This window comes from Hippoglossus hippoglossus, chromosome 13 (genome assembly GCF_009819705.1).
Source record: "Hippoglossus hippoglossus isolate fHipHip1 chromosome 13, fHipHip1.pri, whole genome shotgun sequence".
Classification (NCBI taxonomy): Eukaryota; Metazoa; Chordata; class Actinopteri; order Pleuronectiformes; family Pleuronectidae; genus Hippoglossus; species Hippoglossus hippoglossus.
In genome coordinates this window covers 1,304,371-1,322,317 of record NC_047163.1, presented here as the reverse complement: position 1 = coordinate 1,322,317, position 17,947 = coordinate 1,304,371, and the positions used below count along the sequence as shown (strand labels likewise).

At 44.7% G+C, this 17,947-nt stretch overlaps 2 protein-coding genes across 3 annotated transcripts in view; both read left to right on the top strand.

Annotated features, from left to right (window-relative positions):
* si:cabz01090165.1 (uncharacterized protein LOC100333421 homolog) overlaps positions 1 to 17,947 on the top strand; it is a 218,312-nt gene that overhangs the window by 59,914 nt on the left and 140,451 nt on the right. The window lies entirely within an intron of this gene.
* LOC117773061 (basic proline-rich protein-like) overlaps positions 1 to 17,947 on the top strand; it is a gene marked incomplete at its 3' end in the record, with an annotated part of 270,081 nt that overhangs the window by 208,243 nt on the left and 43,891 nt on the right. The gene's annotated exons all lie outside the window — the stretch shown is intronic.

The following is a 17,947-nucleotide window of genomic DNA, read 5'->3' as shown; positions in this document are numbered from 1 at the left end:
CTTAAGGTTCAGGTCATGATTCGCTCTTGATAATCATTTTATTTTTTTTTCATATAAAAGTTGTATTGCAGCTGGTGAGGAGTTCAGACAACCAGAGGGGGGAGGGAGTAGATGCACTGCTCCTGAAACCTGGAGCCATGTTTATGAGAATTATGACTTTTGAAGTCAGCTAATTACTAATATAAACTGATATGACTGTGTTGTGCAGCTTCTGTCACATGTGTAAATGATTAATGATCAAAAATTAGGTGAATGTTTGGTAAAAAGTTTCCTCTGAGTCCAGCTCATCAGTAACAACTTGAGAGAAAACTTCAAACCTTTATTGCCTCTATTAGATATTTGATTGAGTTCCAGTAAATCTGTTCTGTTCTCTTGAATAGAATCCAATGGATTCATTAAGTCTTATAGTTGTGTCGTGTTTTCTTTTGAAATTGGTTCAAACTGAGCAAATCTGTGTGTGCAGCCCGTGTTCGGCCACACACACTCACGACAGCTGGTGCCTGTTCAAAAGTCACTTTGTTCTCTGTTTCATGGTGAAGGACCCGAACCTGTGGGCAGAGCCCCGTGTCCCCTGATGACTCACACACGACATTAATGACTGAAGTTATAAGAATATAATCTGTTGAGAATTTAAAATCAGGAAAAACAAGACATCTACCCGACATCACGTTTTCTTTATCCGTTCTGACTTCGTCCTGTTCCTTTTGTTCTCAGGTTCATCCTCAGTTACTTTGGTGAACGCACTCGTTTGTTCAGTAACGAGACTGAAGTCCGAATGGCACATAGTGAGCATCCAGTTAGCTTAGCTGGGTGTAATAATTGGAAACAAGGAAAGCTCAATAGTCTGGTTTTTAACATTAATATTAATAAACCAGACTGTAAACACATGAGTTTAATGTGAAGGACAGCTGCAAACTCTCAGTAGCTTTGAGAAGCGGCATGTCCAACGTTTTTACATTTAATCACTGAGCTAATTGGGCCACGCTCACTGATTAAAGCTGACTCCAGCCTTTTCTCGGAATGAATGAAACATGAATCCTTTTAATCTGTGTCTCCAGAGGCCGTGGTCTTCCTGGTTCTTCTCTTGTGGACATGAAACCACACCATTACTGTCAGTGTCTCACTGAACATGTCCGTGATAAGTCACCTGTGTGTGTTCCAGGGTTATTTCTGGCTGTGGCTCAGCAGGTGGAGCTGCTCATCGCTGAGCCACAGTGAATATGAGGAGAATTTAAAAAGCCCTTTGGTTTAAAGTGGGATATTCTCCAAACACTGTGCGTTGCACTTTTCAATCCTCATATAAAACAGCTCTGAGGAAACAAGTGGCACCAACGTGTTTTCGTGAATTGGCAACTATTTTTGATTATTGATTCATTTAGCATTGAAATAGTTTGAAACCTTGTGACAGCTTCTCTTTATACTTTCTTTGGTCTAACTGAGTCTTTTGGGCTTTACACGTTTGGTCAGTTTAACCCGTTAAGACCTGCGACGCTGAATAAACTCTGAAACCTTGGACACACGCGTCCAGATAAAACCTGAGGGTTTGACAGAATTACTAACGTTTACAAAAACTTTAACTTCTTAGCCTGGCAACGACTTACAGATGACATTTGTAAGTCGTTGCCTATTAGCCAAAGCTCATGACCACTTTTTAAAACTAATGAAGCAGGATCACCATCTGGGTCTGACTCTTCATTGCTAGTTTCATAAATGAAACTCTATCTGCTGCAATATCACCCCCCTCGTTTTGTCAGGCATCGTCTGAAACGCTATTTTAAAAACTCCTTCAGAGGCCAAGTGTGCTATCAAACTAATTGCTTTTCCCATAATGCCTTTCTCCTTGCCTTCAAGTATTCCAGAAAATTACAATAGCCTTTGTTTCATCAGTCACGTCTTGAAAATGATGACATGGTGGTTAGCCGCTTGGCCTCAGAGCAAGAAGGTTCAGGGTTTGAATCTGACGGCTGAACGGGTGTTTCTGTGTTTGCACCTCCTGTCTCCTCGTCCACTCGTCCCTGGTTTCTCTTCACCTTTTCTCCTCTTTTACTTGCTAGTGGTCTCATCTGAAAAGTAACCACACCTCAAACATATAGGCGGTGAACAGGAGCAGGTGCATGTGTTGACTCTTTGGCCCTTGAATTAAAAACCTGCTGAGAGCTTGACAGAAAGGCAGAATCCTACAGACGAGTTTTAAATGAGGCCGGCAGGAGAGATGCCGTCGCAGAGAACGGTGAGAAAAACAGGAGGAGGCCGGGTGGTGGAGGAGAAAATCAATTAACACAAGCAGCAGCAGCAGCAGCTGTTTACCGCAGGTCGGATCAGACAGGAAGCAGCGGCTGCATGATGATCACTGGACCGACGGAGAGGGGGGGGGGGCAGATTATAATGATTAAACATGAGTATTCATGTGAATCAGCTGATGTGTCAGAACAAACACAACCTTGTTACTGATCAAGATGGTGGTGAACCTCTGACTTGTAGATCTGCATTCTGGTCTATTTCTATTTATTTCCTCAGATTAATCATAGATAATAAACTTATGTTAATTCTAATGTTTGAACCTTTGACTTTGTCAGAAGGTTTTGATGACGTATCCTTGTCATTTTTTAAAATACATATATCGGCTGATATCAGTATTGGAAAATTTGTGCTCCTTATTATGAATTAATTAATATCGGCCCCCGAGTCACACGTTTCTCTAAAGTTGAAACAGTAAGAGACTGACTTTAAAGATAGAATAATATAGAATATAAGATATAGACGAATATAATCATATAGAATAAATGCTATACAAGCTCCCTGGTGTATTAAGGATGATTGAGAGTCTCTATCTGAGGTCAGGTAATGCTCCAGTGAGATGGTTCGGCTGGTGAACAGCCTGATCGTTGAATCACTGTCTGAAGCAAAGGGCTCTGAAGGGCAACTGACGACATGAAGGACGTTTGTCTTTTATTGCCAAGTTGAACGAGTCTTGATTAAGTTTGAAATGAGTTCATCTCAAGAAGTCGTGGACTGCAGGGCTGTGGCCTGCATGACGTTTAGTTTCATTTAGGTTGTTTCAGTGTGAAGACATTTACAGACATGTGGAGAAAACCACACATCAGGAACCGTTTCACTTGATTTTATCGGCTGTTGTGGAAATTAAAACTATTTATGTATTAAAACCATGTGACACAGTCATTACTTCGCTTATTGTTGCCAAGACGAGAAGTTACAGGATGGAGACGTCGGAGCAGTAGAAACACTTCAGCAAACACGATCTGCACACAACCAGTAATTGAACTCCATGTAATTAAATTATTTCTGCTCCCTCTGGTTCTAAGTTATTTCCACGATTCATAAAGAGATAACATTAGAATGGCAGTTACACTAAATCTGCAGGTGATTATAGTAACTGGAACCTTCAGTCGGTGTTATTAGAGGGGAGCGTCCATTATCCGGTTGATCTCCCTCGTGGCCTCACCCATTGCTTTCAATTTACACACACACACACACACACACACACACACACACACACACACACACACACACACACACACACACACACACACACACACACACACACACACACACACACACAGTTTAGTGGCAAAACACACACGCTGTGGCACAATGTGTAAATGATGGAGCTTGTTTTGCAGATATAGACACAGCGGGTCGGTGCATTGAGATGCAGCCTGTTTAATTCTCTGTCTCATTCTCCCTGAAACACACACACAGACACACACACACACACACACACACACACACACACACACACACACACACACACACACACACACACACACACACACACTCCTGCAGACAGATAGTGATCGTGCCTCCTGAAGCGCCCGTGCCTCCCATAGCTGCATCCGCTCTTGTTAGCGTAACATCAGGTACGTGGAGGATCCCTGCCTCAGCCCTAATTGCATTCCTCTGGGCTCGACTCGTCTGCCCTGGAGAGTCAACAATCTTCCACTCGCCTTTGATCTTAACGAGCCTTATTAACTACCATGGCAACCGCGGGGGCTTCTGGGATGGCAGCGTTGTTAGGCCGTTTATTATTGGACTGAAATAAAGGAGGCGGCCTGGCACGTCCTGCTGCTGCAGGGAGGTTTCGGATTAGGAGGGATTGTGAATCACAATGGCTGCCGTGCTGTTCCGAAATATTATCTCTGAGCTAATTGTATCGAGTCCAGTCGGTTTCTTCTCCCGGCGAAAACAGAATGGTTTGAGTTTTGTGAAAAATGACTCGGCAGCAGCTTCTTGAATGTGAATGAATTTGTATTGACTCCCTCTTGGCCCACCCGTTGCTTTTCACAATCATTGAAAATCAAACATCTTTTCAAAAAGCTGTTGTTGTAGAAAACTGCTATTTTTTTTTGACAACTTGCTCTAAACATCTGTTTTTAAATCTCCGAGTCAGGATTTCAACCAAACAACAACACTTCTCTCGTTACGGTTTTACAGTTCATCCACATCAACACGGACGATTGGCAGAATCTTGTGTTTGACACAATCAACCACAATATATTATTAGAGTGACTGAAAAAAACAGAGTCAGACTTTCCTGCAAAATACCAAACTGATTTTAGTTTAACTCAAAGAATAGGAACTAGTTTTTCTACAGGTTATTGGACATGAGCAGAAAGATAATGAGATGGAGTTCCCCAAGGCTCTGTTCTCGGGCCACGTCTGTTTCCCCCTCGCTTGCATTGTTACGAAACAAACTTTCACTTCTTCCTCAGGTCATGTCACACAGTCGTACAGTGTGAGCACATAAATCGTGAGCTCTGGCTTTTCATCGCAGAGAATTGTGTGGAATTAAACAATAACATTTCTTAAGTCGCACAGCGTATGAACAGCTTTACTAATTAGAGTTTGCTCCTCCGCTGAGTTATTTCCAATCTGAGGAACCAGACAAGCCTCCTGAGTTAGAGTTCATTCACTGGCGCCTCCACCATCAGCAGAGAGGAAGGAACGCAGCGTTCTCATCTTCTATCTACTGATATATTCTGTATCGTCCCAAAGACTCCCGTGGATGTGATGGATTGAGAGATCTGCATTCAGACGTATGTGGAAGAAACGTGTGTGTCGTTTGTCCTCGATGTGTTGGGACTGAGGTGAAATCTGTGGCACACACTCAGTCGTTTAGTCGGGCGGTGAAACAGTCAGTCGATGAGTGAATCAGACGTTCAGCGGAGGGTGAGATTGGAGCTGGGTGGTAATTGTGGTCTCTCTGCCTGCTGATAGCCGCTCTCATCATTTTCCATCTCTCAGCCCATTTACACAGCCTTGTTTCACATTTAGCTCTGATAGGCTGTAATACTCTGACACCGCTGCGGCGCACACACTCACACACACACTCACACACACACACACACACACGACCACCCCCACACACACACACACACATGGAAACCAGCTTAACAGTTTGCTGGGACAAATGCGACACAAAACGTGAACTTTCTTATTTCTTCCTCTTCTCTCAGTTTTGAGGGTTCGCTTCTCTCTGATCCTCACATCTTATCTCGTGGATATTTTTGATATTTCCCAGTCGAGTGGTGACAGAGAATGACGGAGTGATGTGCAACAGATGTACCTCGACACCAGGTTCGATGCCTGGAACTCCTGGGCCATCGGGGAACCCTGACAAAACTAAATGGTTGTACCTGTGCAGCAGCTTTCTGCAGGATTCCCTCATTGACCCGAGTCAGTTGCATGGATGTCTGGAGTCAAACACATGATCAGACCGTAGACTGTAATTAAAGATTATTAAAGACTTAATCCCACTCTCCAGAAGTTAAGCTAAATATCCTGCATACGAATGCTGCCATCTTGTGTATAACTAAATAAAACCAAACGTATAATATTAACACTTGAAGAAGCATCGGTGTGATAAGAACTACCTCAAATTACAGAAACCGTCTTTGACAAACATTTATTTAACATCAGTATTTCCTGGTTTTACTTCCATATATGTGGAAATTACAGATGCATGTAACATCAGGTATCGTATGAAGGTTCTTACCAGGTTCCAGGGTTTCTTAGATTTAAGTGTAACATGCAGAGAGATCCCCCCCCCCCCCTAAAAACCCCTCTCATCCTTCTCCTCCGTGTGACGAAGCTGAAGTGTCTCTCAGTTCTCTGCTTGTCCCAGTGGGGAGGAATTAACCATCATTTAGCAGAGTCTCAGATGTTGAGGGATTAAAAGGTGGGGGGGGGGGCATCAGAGCAGAGGAGCAGCAAATTGTTGTCATTAAAACCAGGACGGGCTGGGCGGGGGGGGTGGTGGAGCAGGAGGCTGTACAGTGCCTGGATTTCCTCTGTCGTGATGAAAACCACCTGAGCCCGACCTCAAATTAATTTCTCAGACACTTTGAGTCGTCATGACAGAGAAATTAACCTGAAGAACCAAAGTGCTGCGATCGATCAAACATGAGAAATCAAAATGGAGATCTGCGTGCGTGTCAAGATTCTGTCCAAAGCAACAAACTCTTAACGTCTCTGCACACCAAGTCCGTACTTTTTCACTTCGTCACATTCGAACTACGCAAAACAAATCAAACCTGCTCCGAACACAAGTTAGTTCCGGGGTCAGTTTGTCACGTGACACAACTTGAGGTCGTTTGTTTTTACCCTTCAGTCTCAAGTCTTTATTATGTGAGCAGGATGCAGACACTGAACACACGCTAACCGTAACACGTATCTACTCCTATCTACTGACTGGTATGACGTGGAACTCCAGTAAATCCAAGTTGAACCCGAGTCCTGCAGGAACGTGGAACAAAGTGCAGAGGACACAGGAACTAAACAGAGGGAACCTGGAAGCTGCTCTGCTGCAGCTGTGATGAATGAAGCTGTGAAGAAACATCGATTGTTTCAACAAGGCCAGTGTGTGTGTGTGTGTGTGTGTGTGTGTGTGTGCAAAAGAGAAACATGTAAATTCCAAATGTGCTCCAAGGCTTCTTGGCACCGACGGACGAGGACGAGGAAGAAGGAAGCGGCCGACATGGGAGCAGAAGGGAGGATAAAATTAGAGCGAAAGAGAGAGAAGCAGCGGGGGTGAGGACAGTGCCAGAGCCGTGACTGCGTCCTGGCCTATAAAGAGAGGGGCCGAGTGATGCAGCCTCTGAATTGCAGTAATGGGAGCAGGCAGTCTCTGGGCTGCAGACACAGGAGCCTCCGCCAAGTATTGACCCAGCTAACAGCTAGCTGCCAGCCGCGGCTAGCGCTAACAGCACTGGGTCAAGTTTCTAGCAGAACTCAACTCGGCTAGAACCAGCTGAGAAAGATTTCTGCTGCAGTTTGGAGGAGCTCAGTCTCTTACTACAACTCAATTAATTAGCTGCCAAGTTCACACACACACTCACACACTAAAACACACACACACACACACACACACACACACACACACACACACACAGTAGTGCAGACTTACTTTCAACTGCAGCCAATGGTAATTTTCACAGCCAATGAAGTTTTTGAATGTCAAATAGTTTATAAAGTTAAAAGTGAGATCAGCTTGTTAAATTGTATTTATTTAAGTGATTAACATTTGTTAATAATTGATCCAGAACAAAGATTCAAATCTGTCAATGAATCAACTCATAGTTTCCACAGTACAATATGGACCCAAGTGTCCCCTTTGCTATTGATTTATCTCACTGACTCGTATTTAACCGGATCTTCTCAGGAGCTTTTCTGTTGCTGACATTGACCTCTGACCTTTCTGTGTGAGCAGAGAGGAGGGGAAAGGAACGACTGCACTAATTGGATCAATAGAGCGTCACATTAGAAACAGGAATACCAAGCTAACGACCTTGTGTGTGTGTGTGTCTTTGTGTGTGTGTGTGAGGCTGAAGGCTGCACACTGTCATCATCTGTGTTTGTCCAGCTGCTGCCGATCACATCTGACACTGTTAATAGGCTTTAAACCCTAAGTGACACATCTGGCATCAGCACGCAGATGTGTGACAACAACACACACACACACACACACACACACACACACACACACACACACACAGTGCAGCTGGCACACACACCACACGGCCATATTAGGCTAATTAATGAGCTGGTTTAGCCTCAGTATGTTTTATGATCATCTCTGTCTGTTTTTCATTACGTCTGATGTGTTCAGCCTGAAGTCTTTGACATGTGAAGAGGAAATTGAATCGCCGTGGACAGCGCTCAGTGAAATGCACGTTCAGATCAGCGGCTTTGCAGTAAAACTCACTTCTGACGTGAAGAGTCGTTTCCAAAGTGACAGACCCGCGTCTGAGCAAATCCCATTTGTGTCACTTTAATTTCCATTTCACATTTTAGCAAGTTGAGCCGCTGACATTTTGAAATGAGACCTGAGCTGAGAGCAGTGAAAACACCAACAGCACAAAACCACACGGAGTCAGAGTCAGCTCCCCGAGCAGAGGGGACATGTCCCTGTGGTTCAAATTACTTTAACAACTTTACAGAAGTATTTACCCTAAAACTTAGTTGGAAAAACATTTTAACTACGGATAACATACAGATAAAATTACATTGGATTGAGGGAAGAAATAATATCACAATCATCAAATATAGTCATTTTTATCACTATAATCTGTCCAGTAATTTTATTTGGTTCTATCCATAAGAAACTCAGTTAAAACAGAGATGTTTGGATTCACCGGTGTCGCACCTCCGACGCACACGTGTCCACATGTGAAGGTCTCACAGGAGCGTCTGATTGGTCCGTACGTGGGACTGTTGTGCATATGATAATCTTGCAGTTCAATATTTGCATTGCAACGTGATGAAATGCATAATTTGACCATATTGTAAAGGATGAAAGTGTAAATGTGGAATAATGTCGAGGAAACAAGCGGATGGCTTCATCTCGTACCACAGAAGAAGAAGAAGAATCAACTAACGACCTTTTTTACATTTGCTAAAGCTGTGATTTAGTTTAATGAAACACATTTGAAATGATGTAAAACCAGATCCTTTACAGTCAGGCCCTGGCTGAGAGTAGAAAAGATCATGATGTCTCATAAACGCCTCATGATGAATTGGACCTGGCTGCGCTGATAAGCGAGGCCGTGCCCGGCTGATGAGCCGCTCGTTTCACATAATGAGTTTTATTGACACGGGTGTCTCAGTGTGATTAGCGGCACTAATAGACAAACAACTGTCCGAACTCATATTAGACAACGAGAGCTTTAGCTGACGGGATCAGGGAGGACGGAGACGAGACGTCAGCGTTTGACGGAGCTCTCGTGTCCTCCAGGAACAACTTTACTGGGCTGTCTTCCTCTGCTGACTTCAGTAAATGTCAGTTTGCATGTTGCAGAGGACACGGAGAGCTTAGTGTGTCTGAGCACTGAGACCACAGGAGGCTGCACTTCTGGAAACCAGGGAAAGTGGATGAAGAGAGTGTCTCTGGTTTATTTATCCAACGCGCTCTGTCTCCTGCATGTGTTCAGTTGTGTTTTCCTTGAAACACCTGACAACAGACCCACGCTTATAATTAACCTCGACATGACTCTTCACTTAGCGTGTATCCAAACAGCTGCATTCAGGAGATGTCAGTGGATGATATATGACATCACATGTCACCTGTTTCCTCACCTTCCTGTCATTGATCGTGGCAGGTAACATTTAGAGACACGGCAACAGCTCACACAGCACCCCCACCCCCCCCCCCCACTGCTGCCTCGCTCGGAGCTAATTGGCTGAATCAGTCCTGGTCTCACGGCAACAGCCAATGATGTGTGAAGGGGAGACTCCTGCTGACTGGGGCAATGCATCAGACTGACAGATGGTCGCTAGGCTCACATGACGTCCACTGTTTACCGTATGTGAAGGTATCCCACACGCTCATTATCCGTCCACACACACACACACACACACACACACACTCACACGTAGACGTAATGTGAAGAGCTGAGTGTGGAACAGAGACGTGAAGAAGCAGATGTGAGACACCAGAGTCATTTATCTGCCACAGGTCTGACGACAACACCTCATCCCTTTGCTTCAATTGATGTCACAACCTCCATCTGGAGCCAATTTACTTTGGTCATTTCTGAACCATATCAAACACACACACGCACACGCACACACGCACACACACACACACACACACGCACACGCACACACACACACACACACACACACACACACACACACACACACACACCTCAGAGTCTTACTGACTTCTCTCCTTATGCTGAGTCTCAATAGAAACTCTGAGTACGAGCTGTGCCACCACGGATCAACTGGCCCCAGCTCAACCTGCCTGACTTTACAATAACATCCATATGTGGAGGAAATACGCTCAGACAGTAAATCCACTGCTGTTAAAACAGGATGTTCACCTGCAGGGCAGAGTTTCACCTGACAGGATGATGCTGTGATGAGAGGAACTTCACTCCCGCTGATGGTTCTCAACTTCGTCTGATTCCTTTTTATTCATCTCCCTCGCTCCTGTGCCACAGCACTGAGGGTCCGGTACTGCAACGCTGAAAGCATATGAAGATAATCTCTAGAACATGTGTGTTAATATATTAATCTGATATTCTGGCCTCTCGGTCTAATGATATTCTCCTTCTCAAAGTTTTGATATGAATTATTTAGTTTGATTTTGATTTGACGGCAGAGGAAAGCAGGATACTTCTCTCCAGTAAAATGTCAGAATCAGCATATGATCATCGTTGTCTGAGAGTAAATGTGAATCTAACAATATGAATCAATTACAGGACGATCCGGACGAGATGAGCAGGATTCATTAAAGTCAGCACTGAGCGGACAGGAAGTGATGAAAACAAGTTCCTGCTGAGAAGAAGTTAGAGGTTGTTGAGAGCGACTGGAACATCTGAGTTCTCAGGTTTATTGGTTCAGACCGAGGTGAAGGAGACCAGCTGTTATCCAGCTGCAGGAGATGTCAGCAGAACAATGTTCAAACTGATGGATATGAATTCATGCTGCAGGATGAGGACTGTGGTCATGATCTGTTGTCTGGAGCTGATCAGGTGACAAGTGGCAGAACATGTGAGTGTCATCGAGCCTGTGGTTTAATGGACCTGGAGTTAAAGGTCTAATCTAATCATGTTACTGTCTTTACTGTTTCTCTTTGGATTGTTTAACAGATTTGTCTGAAATGATCATAGACTGATAGAATAAACCGTGATTTCCGAGTTGACACTGAGTCAATGCAACATATTTACAAACGGTACCTTTTCTTGTTCCAGCAGCTTCTTGCCAATAACGGATATTTATTAATATTTGAGTGTGCTGATTGGTTGTGTGGTCTGGGCCTCTTCAGGTGGATTTCAGTTAAACTGAGGTAAAGTGTTTTAATGAGTCTGACTGTGGCACTGAGACCATTTTCCTTTTCTTTACTTTTTAAATGTCAGGTTGTTAATGAGGTGTTTGGTAGTTTGACCTTCTTGTTTGGTTTGGATTCAGCTGTGAAGAAGTAATATGTTTTAATGAGCCTGGATCTCAGGGACTTCCCCGCCCGTAAAAAGGTTAAGGACCCTTCAGCTGATATTTGCTATGAGACTTTTAATGAGTCCTACACGACTCGGGCATCTCCATCAGCCTCCTGTTGGCTCAGCTGCATTTACACTAACACCCCCCCCCCCCCCCGATGGTAACAGGAGGACCAGGCTTCATGTTTCATGCGCTCAGATGTGGGTCAGGTTTATACATTCACTTCTTATTTCTCCGTGTCTGAGGGGCAGAGTAAATGTTTGCTGGGTGAGATTCTGACTCAGGCTGATGAGAGTTGATTGTTGTGGTCGGTCAGTGCACGTGCACACATGCACGCTCTCAGGTCAGCTGTTGTTAGGACATTTAAAGGACGTTTGGTGCTCACCTGCTGTGGATGCATTTTGTTTTCAGACTTCCTACACGATGCTGTTGTGTGTTTCTGCAGCTTGTGACGCGTCTTCACACGGTAATTAAACCAACAGAACTGAATGTGTTTCAGGCTGAAGCTTCTTTTACCTCAGGTTTGATTTAACTGGTCAAAATAAGCTGCTTCCTCTTCCTCCCTCTGCTGTCGGCTCTGTGTCGACACCGCTGCAGAGACAAAATGTTCCAGTCGTTACCTAAAGTACAAACACGTCTCACTGATGCTGTGTGTGTGTGTGAACACTGTTTCCCAACTCGTCCCCTGGTTCTCAAAGCGTGTGGCTACTGGTCTCCTCATTAGAGCCTTAATTAAGCTGAACGCTGGAGTTTCGCTGAAGAGTTTCAGGCTTTTTAAACTTTTTTGTTTGTCTGCTGTTTATTCTTTAAAGGTCATAAACAAGTTAAAAGTGGTTCAGCGAACATCTTTATGTCTCTTCAATGAGTGTGTGTGTGTGTGTGTGTGTGTGTGTGTGTGTGTGTGTGTGTGTGTGCGTGCGTGCGTGCGTGCGTGCGTGCGTGCGTGTGCGTGCGTGTGTGTGTGTCTGTCCCTTGAAAGCAGAGATGACTGAGAGTCGGGCTCTGATCCAACTTTAATAACACTGCAGGAAGTTCACAACTGTGTTCACAACTTTGACTGTGCGGGGGGGGGGTTCGGGGGGAGCAGGTGATTCAGACCCCTGAGACCTCTGCTGCAGCCCGAGAACATCCAGACGTGTTAAAGTCTGTTTATTGCAAACTGGAATCTGCACAACATATAAATATCGTTATTTATTAGAAAAGGACCAAAGCAATGAGTCACAGTACAAAGGTACAGACAGTGGTTCATGTTTAAAGGAAATAAACTCTCCTTAGAAACTCTCTCATAGCTTGTTCACTCGACCGGGTTTCATCTGGCGATTTGTAATAATTACGGAAAGTGCGAGTGATTTCAACAAATCTGCAGCGTGTGTAATTTGTAAACTAAAAGTGCAAATTGCCTTCGAGATTGTGCTGAAAAAGGATTCCCCTGATAATACTGATCGCCTCCGAGTCAAACGCTGCAATCTCACTCCTAATTGGTTGTTTCTTCTTTCCGTTGTCTTCCTCCACTCATCCCCCGAAAAACAGGAAAAGTGAAGTCAGGAATGTCTTAAATACATTTTCAAGTATAAACTTGAAATCCGAAGGTTCCAGACTAGTTCTTTAAATTCTCAATGTTTCTGTTTTAATCCTTAAAATCATTTTATGTCCTGTTTGATGTATTTTTGTGTCAGAAAGGACACAGAACATGCAGCCGTCAAACATCCGGCAAACATCCGTCAATCGTCCGTCAAACATCCGGCAAACGTCCGTCAAACATCCGTCAAACTTCCATCAAACATCCGTCAAACATCCGTCAATCGTCCGTCAAACTTCCATCAAACATCCGTCAAACATCCGTCAATCGTCCGTCAAACTTCCATCAAACATCCGTCAAACATCCGTCAAACATCCGTCAAACATCCGTCAAACGTCCGTCAAACATCCGTCAATCGTCCGTCAAACATCCGTCAAACTTCCATCAAACATCCGTCAAACATCCGTCAATCGTCCGTCAAACATCCGTCAATCGTCCGTCAAACATCCGTCAAACTTCCATCAAACATCCGTCAAACATCCGTCAATCGTCCGTCAAACATCCGTCAAACTTCCGTCAAACATCCGTCAAACATCTGTCAATCGTCCGTCAAACATCCGTCAAACATCCGTCAATCGTCCGTCAAACATCCGTCAAACATCCGTCAATCGTCCGTCAAACATCCGTCAAACATCCGTCAAAGGCAAAGAAACCTCCGTAATGATAAAGGTCCTGAAGTTCATGTCGAAATTCTAAAAATCCTCAAGGTTTATTCTTCGCACAGCAGGACGTCTCCACTTACTTTGTTTTTGTGATACCTTCATTTAGCTCCGTGTGATAGCAACAGACCCATCTCCATGGCAACTGAGCAGACTCCATCCACTGAGGGGGGGCCACCGGACGAGCCTCTTGAAAATGAAGTAAACGGAGCTTGTGCTTAAAAAGGGTTAAAGTTCCTCTGGTGATTTAGGCTGTGAGAAGTGAACCAGCTCTGAAGGACTGAGAACTCAGGTCCCTGCAGGTTTACACCGTCACCATCCCCTCGTGTTTCTTCTGGTCTCAGAGGAGAAACCCCTCCCACTCCTGTCATGAACATATAAAGTGAGCGATCGACCCACGGAGGTCAAATGGGTTTCGCTCTCTGACGTTCCAGGACGTTTTGAAGCGAGGCCCGTCTGCCTCCGTGTCCGTCTCCCCGCTCGCCCTCGTATCTTCGCAGGCGGGTTGTTGACTTTAGATCGACGGCTCTGTACAGCAGGACAGAGATGAGTGGTAAATATTCACAGCCTCTATCGATCAGCCGCACTCAGCAAATGGTGGCAACGACAGCGCCGGCCCTCGGCATGCTGGGTTATTTTATTACTCTGCCTGAGACAAGACGAGCGGAGGGGGGAGGGACAGGGGGCTAATGTGGCATGGAAAATAGTCTGTTATGAAGCAATATTAGCCTTCGAGCCTTGAGCTATACGTTTATACGTTTACAACCTCACACACACACACACACACACACACACACACACACACACACACACACACACACTCTCTGAGACACAGCATGCAGTATATGTCGACCGTGAAGCATCAATAGTGTGATGAATTGCCTTAATATCAGGATTGACTTGCACTCAGGCTCTGCCTCTGCATCCTAATAAGCCCCTGAAATTGTCCACCTTAAATATACAGAGCGGATGACACGGCACAGGGGGGGAGGAGGAGGAGGAGGAGGAGGAGGAGGAGGAGGAGGGTTCTAGTGAAGGACTTGTGAAACACCATCTATCTTAGTGTCTCAGTCACATCTGGACTCAATCTGAGTAACAGCAACATTAAAAAAAAGTCAAGAATCCAAAATATAAACGTGCTGGTTTCAGATTGACTCACTTCTGAGGTCTCTGTCCTACTTGACAAAGCTCGTTAATTTCATTCATCATGGTCTTAAAAAGTCTTAACTTTAACTTTAAACAAATGTCCTGATCCAGTTTGACTTTGCAGGTGTTGAGCTGATCAGCGGCTGCAGCTGCTTTTTAAGCCTCTGAACTAATCCTGTGTTTAAACTGAGTGTGTCAGTGTCACATCGGAAAACTGGACGGTTACTGAAACTAAACACTGTGAAACATTCAAACACTGAGTCAGCCTGGGGGGGGGGGGGGGGGGGGGGGGGGGGGGGGGGGGGGGGGGGGGGGGGGGGGGGGGGGGGGGGGGGGGGGGGGGGGGGGGGGGGGGGGGGGGGGCTGACGACTGGACTGATGAATGAATGAATAAATAATTATCTCACCTCAGCAAATAAACCGACCTGTTGACGACCAGCTCAGCTCTCCTGGAGAATCTGTGCGTCAGCAGTCGCTTTATGTTTGCGTTTCATTTCAGCTTAAAACTTTAGTTTCCTGTTCGCGCTGTGAGAGCACTCGGCTCCACCTCTCCCCCCCCCCCCCCTCTCACGTAATCATGTCATAACATTAATAATCGATGTTGACGGGCGTCACGGCTCCATAGAGTAAATAAAGATGCAAATCGAGGTGAAGTATCTCCCACATGGACGCCACCATCTTGCAGTCAGAGTCGTAGGGATCATTTTTATTTCTCCCATTTCCTCGGCCCCAGGTTATAATGAAATATGGTTGTAAGTAAGCGCAAAGCAAATTAAATGTTTTCATATGAATAATAAACTGCATTAGATTTGAGAAATATTCCTATTTATATAAAAATCACGGATTATCTTCCAGCTGAAGTTCGATAATTGGCTTCGTGTGACGATTCCCACGCTGCTGAAGAGTCTTGTTTAGTTTGCACCTGAAATATTAGAAACTCTCAGACAAAGGCTAACAGCTGAATATCATCCAGTCACTTCACTTCTCATACAACAGATGGGATTTCCTCTGCTAATGGACGGAGGAGGGGAGGAAGAGAAGCAGCAGATATGGAAAATGAAAGAAAAGAGGAGCAGGGTTCTGAGTGAGAAGAGAAAAGGAAAATGAACAATGAGAAACGTAACTGTGATGTTCACAGAGACCGGGACGAGTGATGGAGAAGCCCAGATGGAAGCAGACAGCAGTGTGGCGAGAGGAGGACAGGAAGTGTCGGGGAGGACGAGGGGACGGGATGAAAAAGGACAGTGGCAGATGAAATTGAAGAGCAGAAAGAGGCCGGCTCACTGGAAACACTCCTCTGTGTCTGTGTCTGTCTCCTAATGGCTCTGAAGGGCTTCTTCTTCATGTCCCCGTCTGCCGTGATGGCGCTGTCATTGTGGCGAAATGGAAAAAAAAGGCCGAAGTGGTGGGGTGGGGGTGAAGAGGAGGAGGAGGAGGAGGCGCAGTGTTTGGTTTTGGCTGCTGTGGATGTTCGGAGGCGTATTGAACAGGCTGGCAGGAAATCACAGACGCACAACTCCAGTACACGGTGAAGATTACTCGCGCAGCACGACAACACATTGTGGTTCACAACAGGAGCTCCGCTCTCCAGCAGGGACGACTGTGGGGTGTCATGGCCGCCTTTGTGAAGCAGGGACACGTATTAGGAGAACGTGAGGTGATGATGATTCACTGTATAGAGATCAAACATCATATACAGTCTTATATAGATTTGATCATTTCTGTTTTCTGTAGCTCAACAGCAAAAATCTGATTCATTTTCCGTGTGGAGATTTTACTTATCAGCCGTAATATTTGAACCATCCACGGTAGACTTCCCACTGTGTGTATCAGTTGTGGTTTAAGGAGGAGTACTACACTACCCACAATCCTCAGGTGTAATAGGAATGTCTCTGATTGGAGGAGCTCGCTGTTCCCTTGAAAATCCTGTTGGCTGTGATCGGATGGTTCAGCGTTACTTGCACTATAGATTACTACAAACATGTAACACAAATATACCACAACAATATATCGACAACTTTTCAAACTCAACAAGAAGCTGGACGTTGTTAGAAAGGGATCATTTGCAATGGTTTATGGGATGTGTAGTTCCTTCACTCCTCTGTACACAGTCTTGTACCTTTGACCTTTTTTCCATTTCTGAATCAAAGGTTCCACGATTCATCTCGTAGCTGCTCGACCTGGTTCCAGGATCAAAACTCTTTTAAGGAGGATTTTCTAAAATAAGAAATAAGAAATGTACTTCCTGTACCAGAGCTGTTACGATTTATTCTTATTGTCCAGTGGATGCATCCAAGTTTCTCATGTGACCCTTAAATAGAGGAGATCTAGAAACAATGGTTGAGAAAATCAGTCATCATATGTTTGATAGTCTGACTCCATTTACACTTTACATTAAAATACGTCTCATAGCTCAAACTGAATTCAGATATGATTTCAACCTGAGTTTATTTACACCTCAACGTGTCCACACTGAGATCCGATTGACATTTTGTCCAGCACCATCGTCTGGGTTGTTCACAGCCGTCATGTCTTTAATAAAATGTTCAGGAAATAAAAGAGCAGGACTTTTCTAAACACACAAAGTCTCTGGAGTCCTGAATGATGTCTTGTTTTGATCTTGTCTGCACAACTTAGAGACTCATCGCTCCGGAGGTCAGGGACACTTTCTTTTTCATTTTCGAAAATTATAAAGTGATGTTTCAGTTAAACATACTCGTTAAACAGAGACGAGACAGTTTTGCTTCAGAGAAAATTAGTTTGCGATGTTAAAGCACAAACGCTGTTTCATGAGAATCCTGTTCATTACTAATCTGTGGAGAGCAGTAAAGATCAGGGGCGGCAGGAGGCCAGCGGACTTCTGATCCACTTAATCCATGTGGTTCAGGATTTGAACATCTCACAGACTCGCTCCTCTTCCCTCCAGGTTAGTGCTGCCATATAAGTGCATTTATGAATCAAGCCTGAGCCGAGGTGACTCGTGTGCTGGCAGCTTATCTCCTGTTTGCGTGGCTGGAAGCAGCTTAGGTTTACCTGCACAGCCCCTGGACATGACACCTATTCATCACTGGAGCTCAGACTAAATTTATCTCTTTATTCCTGGAGG